The following is a 21,098-nucleotide window of genomic DNA, read 5'->3' on the forward strand; positions in this document are numbered from 1 at the left end:
GGGAAACCCCCAAATAAAAAAATACATTTTGATGATTTTTTGCAGCAAAACATTTTCGGCAAAAAAAGCAACGAAATAAAACTGGGGTTAAATGAACATAGAACCGGTTTAGCCATGAAAGTTTTTGTCGCTGATACGTATGCACATATGCACTGCAGTATCAATGTAGCTAAGGTTACAGAGAGTGTATGGTTCTTCAAGAAATTCTGCCATGGTTAATGTAATAACGATGGTCATCTCAATGATACCATGTAGAGTAGACCATCCATTTGGCCTTTTATAACCAATGGTCCACATGGGGTTACTGATCCCAAATATCATTATTGCACTCCAGTCATGGCACATTAGCTAGGTGCATGCCATACATGGTCATATTTCATGAACGCTTCATGGTTGGGAAACAGAATAAAAAAATCATAGTTTACCCTTTTCAGAGAATTTGATTTTCCTAAAACACAAAAAACGCACTCTTATATGTCTAAATTATCTGCTTCAATTTTAGAGAAATTTGGCATGCACGTATATCCTGTAAGGAGCTGGTGGCAGCAAAAAAAATCAGATCTGCCAAAGCTGTGATATTAAATTTGGAATTTCTCATAATGTATCTTTATTGAGTCAGTAGTCAGAAAACTATGGGCAAAATCCAAACAGAGTGTACTTCGCAAAGATCAAAATGTATAAGGGCAGAATTCTAGGTTGCTGCGTGTGCACTGGTGTAAGAGGTTATGGCCATAAGCACAGTAATTGCTAGGCAAGTATGTATACACCCTGTGCCGCTACACGCAAATCTATTTTATAATAATGCTATATGTATGGCCTTCAAACTCTGAAACACATGTTTAAACTCCTTCTAGTAATAAAAAACTTGTTTTGTTGTTCAGTAAATAATTTAAAAAGCCTTCAAACTATTGATCTACAAAGTATTTTAAACCAATAATTGTTTAACCTGATAGTACACATGCATTCTCTTGCCTGGGCCATGTCTATTGACATACTGAAAACTGCCATACTTTTTTGCAACATTGCAGCCACAGAGTGACATGTGCATTCCTGATAAGTCCTGGAATCCGAATGAATTCCAACTGCCATGGGCTGCCTTTAGCAACGGGCACTCATGATTTAAATTCCATATACGTTTGTATCGGTGTGCAGTCATAAAATCGAATAAATAATGTCGAATTACAAAAAATTAGAAAAAAGAATGTTAAAAAAAGAAGTCGAATGTTTTATTTTTTTATTTATATATATTTTTTGGGTTCCGCATGTAAAAAAAAAGGTAAAAAAAAGGGAGGGTTGGGGGAAACCCCCCATTTCGAAAGAAAAACATAATAAAAAAGAAATTTGACTTTTTTTCCGACATTATTTTTTCGATTTTTTGACTTTCGACATTATTGTATTCGATTTTATGATTATAAACCGTTGTATCCCCAATAGCTGGTGGCAGTTGGATTAAATCTAGAAATAGAAAGCTGTATCCAGTTTGATATAGTGGCTTTTAGGAAATACAGCTATTCATTGCCAACACCATCTGATGTCATTGTATTATCAACTGGTTTCCAGTGACTCCTGCAGCTGGCAGACCTTTTGTGTATTACTGTCTGTGGCTGAGGGCACAGGAGATTGGGCTTGGCCCTGGAGGCTGCCTTTGTTTTCTTTTTGGGTAGGCTTAACAACTTCCCCACAGGACAGGGCATGGCCACAGGGCGTGGGGCTAGAGCAATGTACCTCAAAATGGATCTCTCCTGTGCAATAGTGTGATCATCACTGGTGTCTTTTTGATCTCAGACAGGCAGAGGGGGTGAGAAGTATAGGAAAGCTCAGGCGAGACCTGTACCCAGAAGTGGGCTCCTGCCATCTTGGAAATGCCTAGGCTACCCTTCCTTTCTGCCTGGTGCCAACTTCCTACAGGGAAAGCAATCTGGGAACTGACATCATGATGTTGTAATTGGTTATTTATACACGCTTACTACCCAGAGGTTTCTAAGCCCAGGGATCAAACCTGTCCAGCTCTGCGTCGTCTTACTTCCAAGGTGAGCGTGTGGTCCCTGCGCTACCCTCCCCATATCAGATCTGCCAATGTTGTGATATAAAATTTGGAAACTCTCATAATTCATCTACATGGAGTCAGTAGGCAAAACACTCGTAGCAGTAGCTAGGCTTGACATCGTACAGAAGACTTAGAATTAACCAGTCCGCTGAAGCAAAATGACTATACAAGGGGGTGAGTGTCATGATCTCTGCTTCCAAAAGATCAGGACTTGCCCGACTCCCTTGGAAGCAGACCCATAACCCCGGCTCCGAGTGCCAGCCAGTCCCAATTGGGACCTTTTGGACCCTGTCCTGGCGCCAGTGGCACCAGGCTCATAAAGATGCCCAGTCCCAGCGCTGGAAGCGCCGGGCTCATAATGCTTGGGTGGACTTACCTGCAGCAGACCATGCTGCTTACTTACCTGCCAGTTGAACCCCTGATCCTCTTCTGTTTGGGACTACTTTTCCTGTTGGGTGGGGCAGGAGCCACTCCCTAGGTTCAGAACACTGGAACTCTTCTGGAAAGCAGGAACTCTTTTCTTAGGCGTGGCTGTGGAAGGAGACACCTAAGCACTACAGGAGGCTATTTAAACCACACCCGATGGATGAATCTTGCTTTGCGTTATTCTGCATTCTCTGCAGCAGAACGCTCATCGTGTCTTCTGCTTCTGATCCTGGGCCTAAGGGAACAAAGGCTTACCATCCTGGAATCCAGTCTTCAGCAGCACCTGTAAAGACAAAGAAAGAACAGGTTATCACTACGGTCTTCAGTGGCAGCGCATCTCTTACCTGGTCCATCGGCTGTCACCAACGCCTCGCGCTGCATTCCGGCATCTGAAAGACAAAGGCTTACCTACTCTTCGCATGCTCCGGAGGTCTTCGCACTGCATTCCGGCATCTGAAAGACAAAAGCTTACCAGCTCTTCGCACGCTCCGGAGGCCTTCGGCGCTGCATCCCGCATCTGAAAGACAAAAGAAGGTGCGTTTAAAACTTTATTACTCACGTGCCATTACTCCTTCCCACGCCGAATCCAGTGGGTATTCCAGCACCCTTCAGCTTCTCTAAAGCTCCGAACTTGTACCTGCAAGATAAAAGGGACAGTTAGTGCGCATCGTGAAGCAGGCTACAAGCGCTTACTTACGTGCTTCCAGGCGCTTCTATTCCTCACGCGGGTTCGATCCTCAACTCTCATCAGCCCGCCATCCGCCATCGCCGGAACCCTGCAAAACAAGAGATATTATTACAAAAGACTTTTAAGACATTTGAAGTGCCCAGAACTTACCGTTCGTGCAGATAACGACAGACAGCAGTCCTCTGAGGTCAAGAGGCCTGCACCCTTATCCAGTGAAGAAACTGGTTACGGCACCCTGCCCCGAGGCAGATGGAGAGCTCGGCGTTCACTTACCTAAGGTGAGGGTGTTAACCTTTGGGGTTCTACAGGAGAAGAGAAAGGGAAGAGGAGAGAGGCACCCAATAACCCCAGTTCATTAATCCCATATTTTCTATCTGCAGACATCTTACTCTTCGAGTCAGACATACAGTGCACAGAGGTCCAGCCCAAAGAGCCAACCGTGTGTTACACATCACCTTTGAAGATACGGCATTCACCCAGTCAAGATCGGCGCCTCTGCGGGAATCAGGTGAGTGTTACAGAGAGATCCCTCTTTATCTACGTTATCTCAAGAAAAGGAAGGGCTGCATTGGAACCTTACTGGGGCATCAGTCTGTTCAATGTTCCCTGCCACAGGGGCTAGGGGATAAGAATTTCCAAAGAAGGTACGGAATCACCACCCCCCCCACCCACTTTAGGGCAACATTTGCAATGGGTTGCTGGCAGAAAGCCTTCCTGCTGCTGAACCACTGGTACCCAGGACTCTGTCCACTGGAGGTGGCACACCTTCAAGTGTTCTTTGGCAACGTTCCTGGCTGGAAAGGGCAGAAAGGGTGTTACCTTATCTTTAGGCCGACTGGAAGTGGCACACCTTTAAGTGTTCTTTGGCAACTTTGCTGGCTGGGAATGGCAGAAAGGGTGTTACTTTATCTTCAAGATCTTGGACCTGGTCCAACAACAATCCAGCATCTGAAAGAGCAGACTTGGACTTTGAGTCGACAGGACCACTCTCGAATTGTTTTTGAACCTCTGCAACACTCAAAGGTACTGCCTGTCACATTCTGCACAGGGATCTGCATCATTGGGCTCTCCAGATGTATTCTACCACACGTCCCTAGCCAGCCTAGTCAATGGCGAGGGACCATGGGAACTTCAGTCAACACCACCGGGAGAGCAGCAGATTGCAGACTGCTTTTCTCCACTTTTCACTCCGCTCTGAGATGTTCACTCGTCCTCGCCTGCCTTTGATCTGAAAGCTGTTGTCCAACCATATTGCATCATTGGAGTCCGAAGAATCAGCTCCTCTGTTCAGTTCAATTAACACATTGATATACAGTTGAGCCTTCCAATCACAAGAAACTAAACATTGCCTGTTTCCAAGATTCCTTTGAGTCTCAAACTGATTGTTGCTCGTTGAAGTAAACAGTTCGTGCCTCCGTCAAACCGGCTTGATCGTCTCAACACTGACTTGACCCCATGGAAAGCCCCCAGAAACCTGACTAGACACTGTTAAGACCACATAGGAAGATTTCAAGATATACTACTGTGGCACTGTACCCCTGCCCTGGTTTTAGCGACCCCTAGAAAAAATGTAACTGCACTCCATAAATCCTTTAAAGACTTTGTGCATCATTCTGAGAATAACGTTACCGGCACCGGTGTGGTTCAATGGGGACTTACCGGTGTAGTCCGACCTTTGCGGGATCGGTAAGTCCCCATTGAAAAAGCCATTCCCCATTCCCATTGAGCCCACAAGGGGCTCAATGGGAATGGGGAAGGCGCTAATAATGGTACCGCAAATTGCGGTACCGTTATTAGCTCTGAAGTCCCTTAACGGGTCCCGTCGATAACACCTGGTCAGAACAGGCGTTAAAGGAAGGACCCACTAAGGGACCCCGTAGTAGGGCGGTAAGGGTTTACTGGCACCGGTCTCCTTACCAGTGCCCGGTATCCCTTACCGCCCTACTCGGAATGAGGCCCTTAAACTTGAACAGTACTGCTACGACAATGGATACCGCTGCCTTCATACGCAGAGTGCCCCTTCAACCAAACATCTTCAAAATCCATGTATTTCGCATTGGAGGAGTGGGTTGTTAGTATTTCTATTCGTTTGTCTGTCCTTTTGTGGATGCTTCCTTGCTTTCTCACACTGCCCCATTGAAGAGAATGATCTGCCCTCGATTTGCTCTGCCCTTCCATTCATGGTGTGCATGTTTCACCTTTATGATTGCGATCACTGATGGTTTAGTTGTAATGTGGGGATACGATGACGTTTAGATATCACTACTCATCCTTGCAGAACAGAAGTCATTACATCACAAGAACGTCTATTAGAACCTACTCAGGTGAGGAGTTCTTAGAAGACAACATAAAGGCACAACCACTTTACACTTAAGACTTTGACCAAACTGTCTTATGGTCCCATAGCGGAGCAGTATAAGCTTAGAATTAGGAGGAGATAGGCTTGATGTGAAACACACGTAACAAAAGCAAAGTCTGTTAAGGAAGAGTACACTTACAACTATGACTAAGCTTCCTCCCTTAGTGCTATTACACTCCCCGTGTCTGAGGGTTACACGACCCAAATAACCTTGCTTCCTCAGGCTCTGGACTCTCCCTTCTGGATAACACACTTGTTGTAAAGGCCACACCGTACAAACCATGGTCAGTTCAGTAGATATATTGAGAAGTTACAAGACATGCAGAAAGGGCCTCTGCCCAGCCAGCAGGTAGTGGACACCAGTCCCTTCTTACCGCCTTTCACTCTAGAACCCACCATCACTTCATTTGACATCACACTGATGGAATTCTCCCCGGCATGGCTTAGCCTTCCAACCGCAGCCCAGACACTTCCCAACACACCTCCCCTCTATCACTGCCTCGCAGTGACAGGCGGCTTTACTTTGACCACCCTATTCACTTTCTACACGTGGCCACCTTCTATGCCCATGGCTCCACTCATCACCTTTTCGACCCTCACTGAATATCTTAAAAACACATCCCATTTCTTCCAGGCAACGGCTTTCCTTATCCTCACCCAATCACCTTCCCCCACAATATGCTCCTTAACCCCTCTCCTACGATCCTGCTCCTCCTTCATTCTTACTTTAGCACTGTGTATTTGCGCCCTCACGCCCTCAACATCCACAGGCATGCTCCTTGCCCTTCCCAACCACAGCAGAAACATTCTACTGTGCCCCTTCTACCCTCACATCAACTCAAATGCAGTGGCACCTGTCGTCACATGTGGCGACTGACGTATTGCTTCCACTCTGTCTGCTATGGCCTCCTTCCCTCCTTTGCCACACAAAAGCCATCCGTGTGGCCTCCATGAGAGACCTATTTGTGTGTTCTACTACTCCATTCATTTCCAGATGGTACCGTGTGAAAGGATCTGCCACAAGGTAAGCAGAGAAAGTCTTTTATTTAAGCAATCGTGTAGACCCCACCGGATCCATCTGCACACATCTATGACTACAGCCATTGGACATCCAGTACTGCATCTTTCTTCCAAAGCTCCACATTCCACATTCTGTTCTAGTACACTACATATTCCAGCTAGATCATAATAGAGGGAGAAGGATGCTAAACATCTCCCTATTTTACAACATTAAAGCAGCTTACCTGATGGAACAATTCATGGATAAGGAAAAACCTGGAAAGGACAACATCCTAAAATATGTAAGAGACTACAACAGGGAACTATATACAGGCAAAGAAAGCATGAGATATGTTTGTATGTTATAGGCACATAACTCACAGACTGTTTAGCATGACACAGTTGAGAGCTATTCTACACAATCTTTAAGATACAAAGGCCATCCGCAGACTCATACAGGACAAGCGCCACATTCATACTGACCTTTCTCTTCATGATCATTCAACTTTGATCGAAACTTCAACTTGTGAAGATTGTAATCCCATACAAAGGTATCCTTCTTATCACTATTAGTCTGTGCACTTGCTCCGCTACCAACTTGCACAACAGGATGTTTCTTGAAACACCTACACACCCTGTTAACAGTCCAGACTCTTCCATCCGCTACATTTACAGCACCATGCCACCTTTCTCTCACCTCTATCAGTTTAGAGCAATGGGCGCCTCCTTCCATCCTGGCATGTGGAGGTTTTATTGGCACCCAATCGCCCCTTTTGATCACACATTCCTTAGTAGCAATTCTGACATCAAAGCACACTTTATTGTACTCTTGCTTCTTGCCAAGGTTACTCTTGATCACCTCCAAATCAATATTATTCAAACATGCTCTCCTTAACCAGACTACACTAGCACTGGTTTTAGGCTTCCTTCCCCTTAAAGCTTCAAAGGGAGACACTCCTGTAGTTTCATGAGGAGTAAACCTGCAGGCCACAACTGTGTCTTCAGCAGCTTTTCTCCAATCACGCCCTTCTGAGATGGCAGACCTGATGCTCTCCTTAAGCAGCCTATTAAATCTCTCGACAATTTCATTTGTTTCTGGATGATAAATTGAACCGGTTTTCAGTTCTATGCCATTCATTTGAAAAACAGACCCATCTCCTCTGATGCTAGCTGGGCACCATTATCTGATATTTATTATTTAATTTATTTAATGTATATATTTATGTAGCGCCGGAGACCCGCAGGCATCAGGGCACATTAATAGAAGAGATATAACCAGAACCAGAATCATCATTAAAAAAAAAACTGTCTTCAGTTGTGTGAGATTTTATAGTACGTAGGGTGACCGGAAGTTTGTCCCATTCCTGGGTGGCTTGTACTGGGAATGAGCAGCCATTCCCTTGACCCACTTACTCTTGGGGCATATCAGCCTCATGGTAACGGCAGACTGAGTTGTTCTAGCAGACTTTTGCATGGAAATACATTCTTTAATATACTGAGGGGCTTGACCATAGAGATATTTGTGAACAATTGTAAGGGCTTTAGAGTGAATTCTGGCTTGCACAGGAAGTCAATGTAGTCCCTTCTGTATGCCGAAATAGATTTGTGTCAGGGTACATTCTTCCCTCTCCAAACTGCATCATTTTGCAGCACTTGGAGTTTACTTAAGCAGCCCTTTTTTGTCCCGACCAGTAAGGCACTGCAATAATCTGTTCTTGGCATTATAATAGCGCAAACTAACGTGGTGCAGTTGATTTCGGAAACATAATGCACCACCAAGCTCAGCAGTCGAAGGTGATATTGGGCCTTGCCTACGACTGTGTTCATATGGGTCGACATACTCATGGATGGCTCGAGGGTTATCCCCAGGGTTTTAACTTTGCCAGCGACTTTGATATGGTGCTTCTCAATATCAAAGCCAACATATTGGTCCTGAAGTTTGACACAAGCCTGCCGGGAGCCAAAGATCAGGAGCTCAGTTTCGTTTCCATTCATGCACATGCGATTAAGTGTCATCCAACTCTGTATTGCACCTTAGACTGTGGAGATTCTTGCCATGTCGTTTTCATAGTTACAACTCAGCTCCATTATGGTGGTAGGATAACCCTCCCTTCTGAAAATGTCCCTGATACACACATTTTGCATCCAAGCAATCTCAACCCAATGCAAAAGCATGTCTTCTAAAACAATACAATATTTGAGTAGTCTGTGAGACCTCACTGGCCCAACAATGTCCAAAGCCACTTGTTCCCAAGGGATAGAGGGAATAGACATCAAAGTCATGGGTTCCACCCTAGTGGCATAACCATTTGCAGTACTTTCATATTCTGGGCACTTCCTGACAATCCTTTCAACTTGCACGTCCATTCCGTGCCACCAATAATCCTATCTAAATAATTGTTTGGTTTTGGATATTCCTTGTGTACAGGAGGGCGGTGTGACCTCTGACGGGCCCATGGGATCAGAGCTCACCCTCGAGTACTTTAAGACGAGATAGCTGCACCTTTAGGAGGATGGGGTGCAGGATTCTCTTACTCCAACACCAATCAGTAAGGATAACTCAAACGGTTTGGCAAAGGGAAGTCCGTTTAATGACAAGTACAAAAAACGGGGAAATATTAGGAAATCATCAGTGATGCGATCGCCCGTCTCGCTTCAACTTCCACAATCTTCATTCAAACAGCAATTTTTATAGGCAATATTCATCATCATTGACGTGTAACACTTGAATGTTTGTCATGCAAGTCTATTGGTTGGAAAAGGTAACTTAAGTATATGTACTATAACTGTATATGGTAACGGGGTGTGAGGATTGGATAACTCGGCATAGAAGGCTACCTCCGTAGCTAATATCCTTACGGAATTGGGCTTCATTCAGAAAGTGAATACCCCCACGCACAACAAAGGGAGAATTCTTTATTGGATTGCTAGCCATAACTGCAACCTATCCATCACCTCCATCTCCCCCCAAATATGGACTGACCATCACCTAATTGCCTTCACTCTCAAGACTAAAAGATCCACTGTACCCATTCCTCCTCCCGCCATACCAACCTCGACGAGAAATAAGAAAAACATCACAGTCAACAATATCCTACCCCACCTCATCCCTAATCTCAACGCCCTACCAGACCATACAGACCCAGGTCTACTTGTGGAAGAATACAACAACGCCATGACTACCGCTCTTGATAGCATTGCCCCACTAAAACTTAGGAATAGCAAACCTAAAAAGCACCTAAACTCCTGGTTCACACCTCACCTAAAAAACTTAAGATTACAGAAAAGAAGATGTGAAACGGCCTGGAACCTATAACCTACTATAGAAAATAAAACTAAGCTAATAAGTATCTCATCGCAATACAAAAAGGATATCCTCACAGCAAAACAAGAAACGTATAACAATAGGATAACACAAGCCAACTCTAGCATGAAGGAGCTCTTCTCAATCCTAAAAGAATTGGAAACTCCAATCATAGTACAAGATGACTCCAGTAAAGATAAAACCTGGTGTACTGACATCCAGTTGGCACTCACTAATAAAGTGGCCAAGCTCCCAAATAAAATAGCTCTAAAGAAAGCCTCACTACCAGCTCAAATTCTAGCGCCACCCAATTTAACACAGCAATCCAAGCCAACAGAACTTACCCAATTTAACTTCTCTAAGGTCTCAGTTCTTGAGGTAGAGAAAACAATTCTCGCGCTTAAACCATCTAATTGCAAAGGTGACCAATGCCCAGCACAACTGATCAAGGACGCCGCTAGAGAGCTAGACCCCTTTATCATTGAACTCATTAACGCCTCATTCAGGACCGGCACCATCCCACGTAATCTAAAGGAATCCTGGGTACTTCCTCTTCTAAAAAAACAAACACTGGACCCGAATATACCCACTAACTATAGGCCCATCACCACGGTGCCATTTCTACTAAAAATCTTAGATAAGGTAGCATACACCCAAATTCAGAACTTCCTTGAGGTGAATCTACTCTTAGGCGCCCGCCAATCTGGCCCCCGACCACAACATGGTACAGAGACAGCCCTTATCGATCTAAAGGCTCAAATAGACTCACTAAGAGATAAGGGAAAACTTCTCCTCCTACTAGACCTTTCAGCTGACTTTGACTTGGTGGACCATAAAGTCCTGTGCAGCCACTTGGACTCAGCGGTCCACTTCTCAAAGGAAGCTATAGTCTGGATACAGTCTTTCCTTAGTGACAGGACTAGGAGGGTCTTCTCACCATCGGCTGCAGCATACCCGATTCTTATTATTTGCGGGGTCCCCCAGGGATCATGTGTCTCCCCAACACTCTATAAGATCTTCACCAAGCCACTCTTTGACAATCTTGACAATCTGGGTATCACCTATACTAATTACGCAGACGATACCCAGATTCTCCTACCACTTACGGGGGATTACGATGAAGATCTGGCATTGGTGAATAGAGTCTATAGCATTGTTCAGGCTTGGATGGCCAACCATGGCCTATGTCTGAACGATGACAAAACAGAGCTCATCATCCTGGGCACCGCAGCTCGCATCTCAAAACTCAACCTTAATTACTCAGCATTCATTATTGATGGGAATACCATTAAGGTCGCCAGAGAAGTAAAAACCCTAGGATTTTACCTCGACTCAACCCTATCCCTCACCAAACAGGTAAATTAACTGGCCTCATCTACGGCCTATACCTGTAAACTAATAAGAGCAGGGAAACCATTCCTGTCAACTGACAGCTGCTTAATCCTCTCCAGAGCCCTCATCCTATCAAAACTTGATTATTGTAATGCCCTCTGCATAGGGGCAAACAAACAAATTATCAATAGAATTCAAGTTTTACAAAATAACGCACTCAGGGCTGCCCTAAGGATCCCTAAAAGAGCACACATCTCTGAAATAAGAAGGAAACATAATTGGCTCTCCACCCAAGAAAAAATTAACCTCAAATCGGCTTCTCTAATCTACAAATGCCTAAATAACAAAGCCCCTAGCTACCTAACCGAACGATTTTCTAACAAAATCTTCACCAGACCCCCAAGAATAGCCAACCCAAACTGTCTTCAAGTGCCAAGATTCAAACTGTCCACCATTGGAGGATCCAGTTTCCCAGTCAGGGCAGCACAATTGTGGAACTCCCTGCCACACACACTCAGATCTGACCAAAAGTTTGCTAAATTCAGAAAGAGCACAATTAAATGGCTCATCGAGAAAGATATGTAACCTACTCTACCGCACCACACTAACTTAGCCCTCCTGCCTACATGCACTGTATTTTTGATTTAGTTATGTTAAATATGTAAATATCTGTACATTTTACGACATATTGTCCACACCTACATGCCACTATATTTGTTCTATGTTAATTACTCTCATCCTGTAACTATGAGATAACCTGTCTTTACCACTCCTGTAAATAAGCTGTAAATTCTCTTTGTACCTGCGCCCTGATACGTCTGGGTCCGGCGCGCACAATAAATAAATAAACAAACAAACAAATAAATAAACATACTCTTATTGGGTGGGCATCTATGCCCATCCCTCTACATCACTCGTGCTAGACTTCACTACAAGTATGACGTCTCAATGGTTCTACTAGCTATAGGACCCTAGATTAGTTGGTCCATTGTGATTGGGTCGGTTACACCCCTAGGCATAAATCTCCACTTTAATTAGCAGCTTGCAGAATGGTTACCCAGATGCGGCATGCCCCAAGATTCACCCTGCCTCTCTCTTCCATCAATCAGTACTTTAGGGCTTTGTGTCAATTAGTTGGCTGAGGACGGCTTCGAAACTGTAGCTTCTTATCAGGGAAAGTTATGGCATCCTCTGGTTTTGGGTGACATCAGACGTTGGTACCTCTTCGCGCTTGGCTGGTCACGTGTCAGTACACCGTGAAGCTTCTTCATTTTCCATCTATTTGCGTATTTGATTCTCTCTTCGGCCACGCCACCTGCCTGGGCATCCTTATCTCGACCTTCACAGGCAGGCTGCTATGCTCTCATGTTTCGATTCTTCGGAGTTGCTGCTCTCCTCCCTTCCTTGGGTTGACCTTGAATTCCTAGGCATGAGCTACTTCTTGCTAAGTTTCGATTCCGCTCTTTCGTCTGGCTTTGTGCTGGTATATGAATCCTGGCCTGTTAGGCCCCTACCATCCTGGGCTTAATTCTGCTTTTGTGTAAATAAAGTGGACTGCACTTATATAATGTGCTTTATTGAGGTAGATATATATATATATCTATATCTATATATATATATATATAGCGCTTGCCGCTCTATTCTTCTACTAAGCATAGCATGCTGTACTGTTTTCTTAGCTTCTTGTGTTACAAGCCTATGTACAGGCGTTAGCTGGTTGCATACTTTCATCCTGCTTTATGCTTGCGTTTCATTGGTTTATATTTTGACATCGTCTTAACTTCTATGTCTATGTCTGTGATGTCTTTATTCATGGTGTTTCGTCTTAGTGTGTTATATTTTGGTTGTTGTTTGTTCATCTGTACTTCTGTCCGGGCCCTCGTGACATCAGCATTCGCCTTCCATTGAGGCCCTTTGGATCTCTTCTGGGACAGTCTGAAAGTAGTCTTCATGTCGTGTCAGCTGTTGATACGGTTGTCTCAATGGGTACCGTGCTGCCCATGGTTGTCTGGTTATTGGCACTTCAACAGGAATTTCTCTTCTGATGGGCACTGGGCAGAGCCCCAGTGTGGCTCGCTGTTGGTTTATTTGCTCCTCATATGTCACATATCTCGGCGAGTATGTTCCGGGTATTTCAAAAGGGGTGGCTGGGTTCTCCAGGCACACGTCACAGCTACGAGACGACAATTATCGCACTTATTTAACCAAGCTTGAGACTAAAACCTCAAGCTGGACTAAGCTCCACCTTTCGCTACGAGGCAGAATAGGCATACTCAAAATGATCATATTACCTCAATTACTGTATCGTTTTACCAATCTCCCTCTGTGGCCTGGGGATACATTTTTTCAAACACTACGCACCATATGCAACACCTTCCTTTGGCACTCTGGGGCCGTCTGGCTCAAATTGACTACACTAACTGCCCCTAAGGCGTTGGGCGGCTTTAGCGCACCCGACTTCATCAGATACTGGGTGGTGGCCCAATCACAGTTTGCTGCATTCTGGTTCAACACTACTGATCCCCCCCCTCATGTTCGCCTTGAGAAGCTGGCTGTCTGTGACCGAGTGATCGGGTCCCTGGTCCTCTGGCCAATCTCCCCTTCCTTAAACTCTGCGAATCCGGTGGCTTGTACGTCTCTGCCGTTGACTAAACTCTGGTCCATGGTCGGCTCACCCCGTCCGTTTCACGGGGACCTGCCTCTGTGGAACTTCCTTCCCGATGTTCCACACATCCCACTCTCGGTGGTCACCCGCTGGGCCACTGCTGGCTTCCTGACTTTACGCGATGCCTTTGAACAGGGGAACTTCATTGAATGGTCTGACCTCCCCCCCCTACTCAGGCGCCGTCCTTCGGTGTGGCTACAGTACTCTTTACTTCGAGCACATCCCAAGTCCACTTATCCAGACTTCCCCGCCTTGCCCACTGATGAACCTATAGAGGAGGAGCTTTGCTCCTATCTCTCCTTCAGGGGTAAAGTGTCGAGGCTCTACTCCTTACTGCAGACCAGAGCGGCCCCCCACTTTACCGAGCTGAGACGCAGATGGGGGGAGGACCTTGATGCCGAGATCACTGACGAGAGGTGGGCTCGGATGTGCGCCCGGACCCACGAGGTCTCCTACAATACTAAATTTAAACTAATTCAGTTTAAAGTCTTACACAGGTACCATCATACACCCATGAGACTCCACCGCATGTTTCATGCCAACCCCCCTACTTGTCCTAGGTGCGGCGCAGATCAGGCCTCCTATATACACATGCTGTGGCTATGCCCCCATTTGTCCCAATTCTGGCTAGACATTTGCTCTACATTATCAGACATTCTAGATCACCCAATCACCCCCACCCCACTGCATTGCTTATTCCACGATCTCCCACAGCTCCCCCGTGATGCTAAGAAATTGGCAAGCCTCTGCATGCTACTGGCAGTCCGCTGTATATTACTCTGTTGGCTTCGCCCTAGAGAGCCTACCTACGCCCAGTGGCTCAGATCGATCACATGGGCTCATGATACTGAGCAGTCCTGGAGTGCTATACAACATCCCCACTCCAGACCAAGGGACATCTGGCCGAGATTCCGTGACTATATCTGTCATGATGCTTACCTCTAAGGAGCCAGGCCGGGCCCAGCAACCCCAGAGGCAGACATCATTTTCCCCAGGGAAGTCTCAGCGGGCCCAAGTCGGGGCCCTTTGGACTCAGTCCTGGCGCCTTAGGCGCCAGGCTCATAGCGGACCCCAGTCCTGGCGCCTTAGGCGCCAGGCTCATAGAAGAGGATATGTGTTTAAGTGCTTGGGTGCACACTTACCTGATGCAGACCTTGCTGCTTCATCCAGGCCCTCTTGAGGCCTGAATGGGACTACTTAACCTGTAGGACTACTTCACCACCCGGGTGTGGTCGGGGAAGGATACATACCTGATTGGTGGAAGGATACATACCAGGAACTTCTTCCAAGGCTATTTAAACCCCACCCGAACAGCCACACATGCTTCGCGTTGTTCTGCACCTAGCAGCTGGACGCTCACCGTGTCAGCTCCTGCATCCTGACTTCAGCCACGCCTGCCAGCACCCTGGAACACCTGCAAGGGGAGAAAGGAAGAGAATAGGAGAAGAAAAGCCCTTACCTGCTAAATCTGCATCCCGGAGTCATTTCTCCAACGGCCCTGAAAAGGAAGACATCATTTTAAAGGCATTTCGTTTCGATCGCTGCAGCGCTGCATTTTACTCACCTTTGCAAGGCGCTTCCATCTTCAGCAGCGATCTTCCGGATTCAGCTACGCCCCGGCGCCTAGAGGAAAAAAGACAAGAACAAAGGTTGAGAGGGAGAAAAGGAATAAGGAAAGCTCAGTTTCCTTTTAAGTCTTACCTGTTGGATTATTCCCACTGCATTTCGGGTCCTGCCGCTTCCTGGCATCTCCGGACCCCGGCCCCTATGGGGAAAAAAGACAAAAGACATTGAATGAGCGAATGCAAAGACATTACCTGAGCGCTCATCCAGAACTGTTTCACTTCGGGTCGGCGCCATATCTCCGGCACTCCGAACCCCGGCCCCTAAGGGGAAAAAGACATAAGCATTAGCGCTTGCTGCAATTAGACAACAAACATTATTATTAAGCTTGAACTTTTGAACAGAACTTTTACAGCGCCTTACCTGAACAGTCAAGCTTACCTGAACTCCCATCAATCCTCAATCCAGTGAAGTAACTGGGTTTCAACGCGCCCCTGCATCAGAAGCAGGATGGAGAGCTCATCCTTCCAAACCCTAAGGTGAGGCTTCACGGGGAATCGTGGAGGAGGTATCGTGGAGGGTTGGAAGGGAGTGGGAGGCTTGAGCATTGTTCCACAGTTGGTAATACTCCCTTTTCACGCACAGGAGGGTATCCAACGAGCCAGGGAAGCCAGAATAGAGGGGCCCTTCCTGTCCATCTTCAGAGTTCTGCGCCTTCGACGCCGCGCCTCCGTGGGAACCAGGTGAGCGTTACAATATCTCTGCCATGACTTCGCCCTCCACCTCTTCTTCTACTTCCCCAGAGGCTTCCCTCTAAATAGCATACTATCCCGGGGCATGTATTAACTCTCTGTATATTGCCGATTATTGATATGCTACATTCATGCAATTGTATATGTTTCTTCCTCATACTGTTTGTAAATTACGCTGGTGCCTTGTGGTTTTCCTCTGGTCCTTTGTTGTGCTGTCAAGTCAATAAAAAAGAGTTTAAAAAAAGAAAATGGGTGGCTGGGGTGCAGGTCATATCTGGCACCTCCTCTACACTTGATGCCTTTTGGGAGCCATCTCTAAAATCCTTTCACTAACTCCTACCAACAGAGACAACTTGTCTCCCCTCAACAGTAAACCATCCTTTATCAGAAGCTCATCAAACACATGTATAACGGCACCAGGGATTGTACCTCTTTTGATTTGATTGCCCTTCAAACCAACTTCAAGTCTCTCCTTGACATTAATCATCACTGGATCAGTTAACATGGCTTCACGCCACTCACACTCCAAAATTACTTCTTGGTTGACACTCAAAACGTGCTCTTTTTTATCCTCCTCATCATCTTCATCTTCTATCACATTCATCAACCTTGAAAGACAATCCGCTGCCTTGTTACTTAAAGCTGGAAGATACGCCATTTCCCAGTTTTATTCCTGTAAACTCGCCAGTCACTTGTCCATTCTGGATCACACTTCATCTAAACCTTTTGTGGTGAGTATCTCCTTGAAAGGTTTGTGATCAGACCTCACTATGAATTTTACACCTCACAGAAAAGAATGAAACTTCTCAATTGCCAATTTAATCACCACTTGCTCTTTTTCTTTTTCTTTTTTTTAAAACTCTTTATTACACATTTTCAACAAGTTACTATAAACAACAGAATGAACATCCTAGGTCATCAAATTGCAAAATACATAGCAGTGGAAAACAGAAATTTAAAAGAAAAACCAATCCAAAAATCTGTATTCCACAGATAAACCTTAAGACTGACCCTAAACCAAACCAGATGCATCAAACAAATGACAACACACAACACAGCCACACAGACAACACAACCCCCCCACGCACACAGTAAAGATAATAAACCAATGCCCTCCACTCTAACAAAAACAATCTAGCATCACCCATAAAGGTCAACAAAATTCCCCCACATGTCTTCATAAAGGGTTTCCTTGTTTTGTTTACAATACATTGTTTTCTCAAACCTGGACAAATTTCTAACATCCAAAACCCATTCCTCCACCATCAGCTTCTTTTGCGTCTTCCAGACCCTCAACACCTGTTTAGTCGCCACCAACAACACTTTAATTACCCCACACAACATCCCACAACTCACATTCCATCCACCCCTGTACAATAATAAGATGACCGCAAAGGGATTGTGAGGATAAACAATGCCCCAAATTTGATCAACCCTGTCAATAACCTCTTTCCAAATACTCACCACTCGTTCACAATATCACAACATATGCATCAAAGTACCTTGTTCTTTCCCACAACCCCAACACCGATCATCACCAACTAATCCCAGTTTACACACACGAACTAGGGTCCAATATATTCTACCCAGAATCCTTTTATGTATGTAGCACAGTTGCAAATCTACTTTGGCAGTCAATGGCATTCTCCAAACTTTTCCCATTCTCTTGGCGTAAGTTCTCTGCCCAACTCCGCTGTCCACGACAACCTCAGCTTGTCCCACAAATCCAACCATTGCCCCTCTGGTTGCATAAACTGCATAAAAGTAGATACTTTTTGGAGTACAATTTCCAAAATATTAAAATTCTCCATTTCTGAAGATACCACTAGCTCTTTTTCAATGGTGGAGTAGTTTCTTTCAGCACTCGTCAACACCCTTGAAGCAAAAGCAACGGTGCACTCCCCTCCTTCTATCTTCTGAGAAAGCACAGTGTCAAAACTATGATTGCTAGCATCTGTCTTCAGCACACTTCTCCTGCTTGGATCAAAATTGCTCAACTTGGGAACATTTGCTAAGGCTAATTTCACCTCTTTAAATTCTTGTTCACATCGTTCACACCATTGAAATTTGACACCTTTCCTAACTAAAGCTCTCATGTTACTAGATGTGTTAGCTAAACCTGGAATACACTTGTCTTAATATTCAGCCATGCCAAGAAAATACTCTACCTTTTCCTTGTCAGTGGGACTGGGAAAATGTACAATGCTGTTTACCAAATTCTTCTTTGTTCTAATACCTTGTTCAGAAAATTCATGGTATAGGTATTGGATGGTCAACTTGCTAAAATTGCATTTTTCATTACTCAAGGTCAAGCCTGTGTTCATGAAAATATCAAGCACTATTCTCAATCTGATATCATGCTCTTCTTGACTTTCCCCATACACCAGAACATCCTCTTGAAAGTACAGAACCCCTTTCATGTTGTTAAAAAGTTGGTACATAATGCGCTGAAAAACAGCCGCAGCAGACCTAAACCAAAAGGCATGTGCTTACATTGAAACAAAACCTCAGGGGTAATAAACTCTGTAATAATTCTAGAGGACGGATGTAAAACAATCTGGTGGTATGCTGAATTTAAATCCCAAGTACTCATTACTTTTGTCCCTTTGATTGTGCCTAACAATTCTGAAATATTGGGCAAAGGATGCCTGTCAGATATAACACATCAATTCACTGACCTAAGATCGATACAGAGTCTTAACTTTTCATTGGGTTTATGCATTATCATCAGGGGAGAAACCCACTCAGATCCCTCAATCCTCTCAATAACACCTTGCATTTCCATAATTTCTAGTTCTTCCTTCTTTGAAGCTCTGACAAGTAAAGGTGCGTATTTATGTTTCTGCACAATGGGAACTGAGTTGGTCTTCACTCTGATCTTGTGCATGAAACCCTTCAAGTGACCGAACTCTTCACAGAACACAGCGTGCTGACACAAGTCGTTTACACCCTCTGTAGCGTAAACTGCCTCATCTGCATTGTGGTCAAGTTTTATCTTAAGTCTTATTTGGTGGGACCAACTCAAAAGGGGATTATTACCTTTCTTAGAAACATAAACATTCCCTTTGGTTGACCTGCCCTTACATTTTTAAATTGCCAAAAACAAACCCTCAAATTCATTTATTTTCCCACTGTATGCTACAGGTCTGATGTCTACCCGCAGGCATCAGTCTTAAGAGAGACTCTTTTCTCTAAGTAGTGATCAAACATAGACTTGGGAAGAAGGGTGTATTTTTCCCCAGAATCAATAACCATACTAACATCTACAACTTTAATCTCAATTTAGGACTTGGGTTTTCGATGTCGGCATTGTCATTGCCAACCATAGTAACATCATCTGAACTGTTATCCACTAGACATATACATTCCTCCATATGCTCACAGAGTTCATCAATACAATTGATATTTTCAGGTTTAGTTTTTCAATAAGAGGTAAAATGACATCGCCTGTTAGACCTTTTACATAGAGCCTTGATGGCTGGACACTTATCACTACTAGCAAAATGAGATAGACAGTCACAACAAAAACATCTTTTTCTGTCATCCTTTTTCTCATCGTCTTTGTTCCCTTCTTTCTGTTTGCCAAATCTTCTTTTAATTCTGTCCTTTTTCATCTTCGATTTCTTCTTGTCGGTTTTCTTTGACTGCACTAGCAATATTTCTGTAACTTCCTCAGGTCTCTTGACATCAATGTCAGTTCTTTTCTCCAGTTCTTTCACACATGTGTGTGTGTGCTCAACTTCCTTTGCCACCCTGAGAACTTCACCAATTGAAGGATTGCTTTTGAACCACAAAGCTTCTCAGAGTTTCTCATCTCTTAATCACTCATTTAGGGTGCTGCCAAATTCACACGACGCCGCTAAACCGCTAACAGACATGATGTATTGCTCAACTGATTCCCCATTTTGTTCCTTCCTTTTGCAAAAGTGGTATCTTTCGGGTATAATGCTCACTGATTTTCCCTAATGTTTGTCCAGCATTTTTATGCACTTCTCATATTCTGTGAGTCCTATTGATTCTTCCTCTGACTGTGAGGGCAGATTCTCGAATTGTTCTTGTCCATAGTTCCCTAAACAGTGCATTAAAAGACACTTCTTTCATTCTTCAGAAAAGTTCATTCCATGCACAGCGACAACATAGTAGCCAAAGCATTTCTTCCATCTTTTCCATGGAATTTGTGGTTCTCCGTGCACTTCCATTAAGTAATTAGGGGGAGGTACACACTGCAAGGCCATATTGTCAATTGTTTAGAATTGCTGTATGCAAAGAAAGGGAAAAGAAATTAAAAACAATATTTTTTGTGAATGTTTAATCGTAATATTCATTCTGCTATATTACTTATTATTTCTTCCTTGTATTTTGATGCGCGTCTGTTTCTGTGTTTACCAATGTGTAAATTTACAAGACCGGAGGGTGAAGCCTGCAACCTATGTTGCTGTACACGGACCATTTCGATTGTTGATATGGTTGTCATAGAATGCAAAATAGCAGCACGCAAGGCCGACATCTCCAGTTCTTTTCCTCGTTTTGTTTATGCGGTTGTCAAGGTAAACAAAATGGCAGCATGCAGGGCTGGTGTCTTCTGGTCCTTTCCTCTAATGTTTCCTTTGCGTGTGTGAAGCCTTACACCTGAGCTCGCGTCAGTGATGGCTCGCTCTGGGCTGCCAGATCTTGTATCTGAGATGGCTTGTGCTGGGCTCAATGGGATTGTGCTGTCCCTCCTGCTGGTCAGGCCTGATATAGGCGGTAGTATAACAAAAGGCACATGGGGAATGGGGTGGGACCCTCTTCTCATCTCGTTTTAACCAGGTACTTGCTCACTAGCTTGAAGTGATCCAGAGACCAGTCTTCTTCCTTGATAAGGGATCAAGTAGTGCGCCACTCTCAGTGGAACCTTGTTGCCAGTGAAAGGATCTGCCACAAGGTAAGCAGAGAAAGTCTTTGTTAAGAAATCATCTAGATC

This window comes from Ambystoma mexicanum, chromosome 11, assembly GCF_040938575.1.
Source record: "Ambystoma mexicanum isolate Mex_15411 chromosome 11, UKY_AmexF1_1, whole genome shotgun sequence".
Classification (NCBI taxonomy): Eukaryota; Metazoa; Chordata; class Amphibia; order Caudata; family Ambystomatidae; genus Ambystoma; species Ambystoma mexicanum.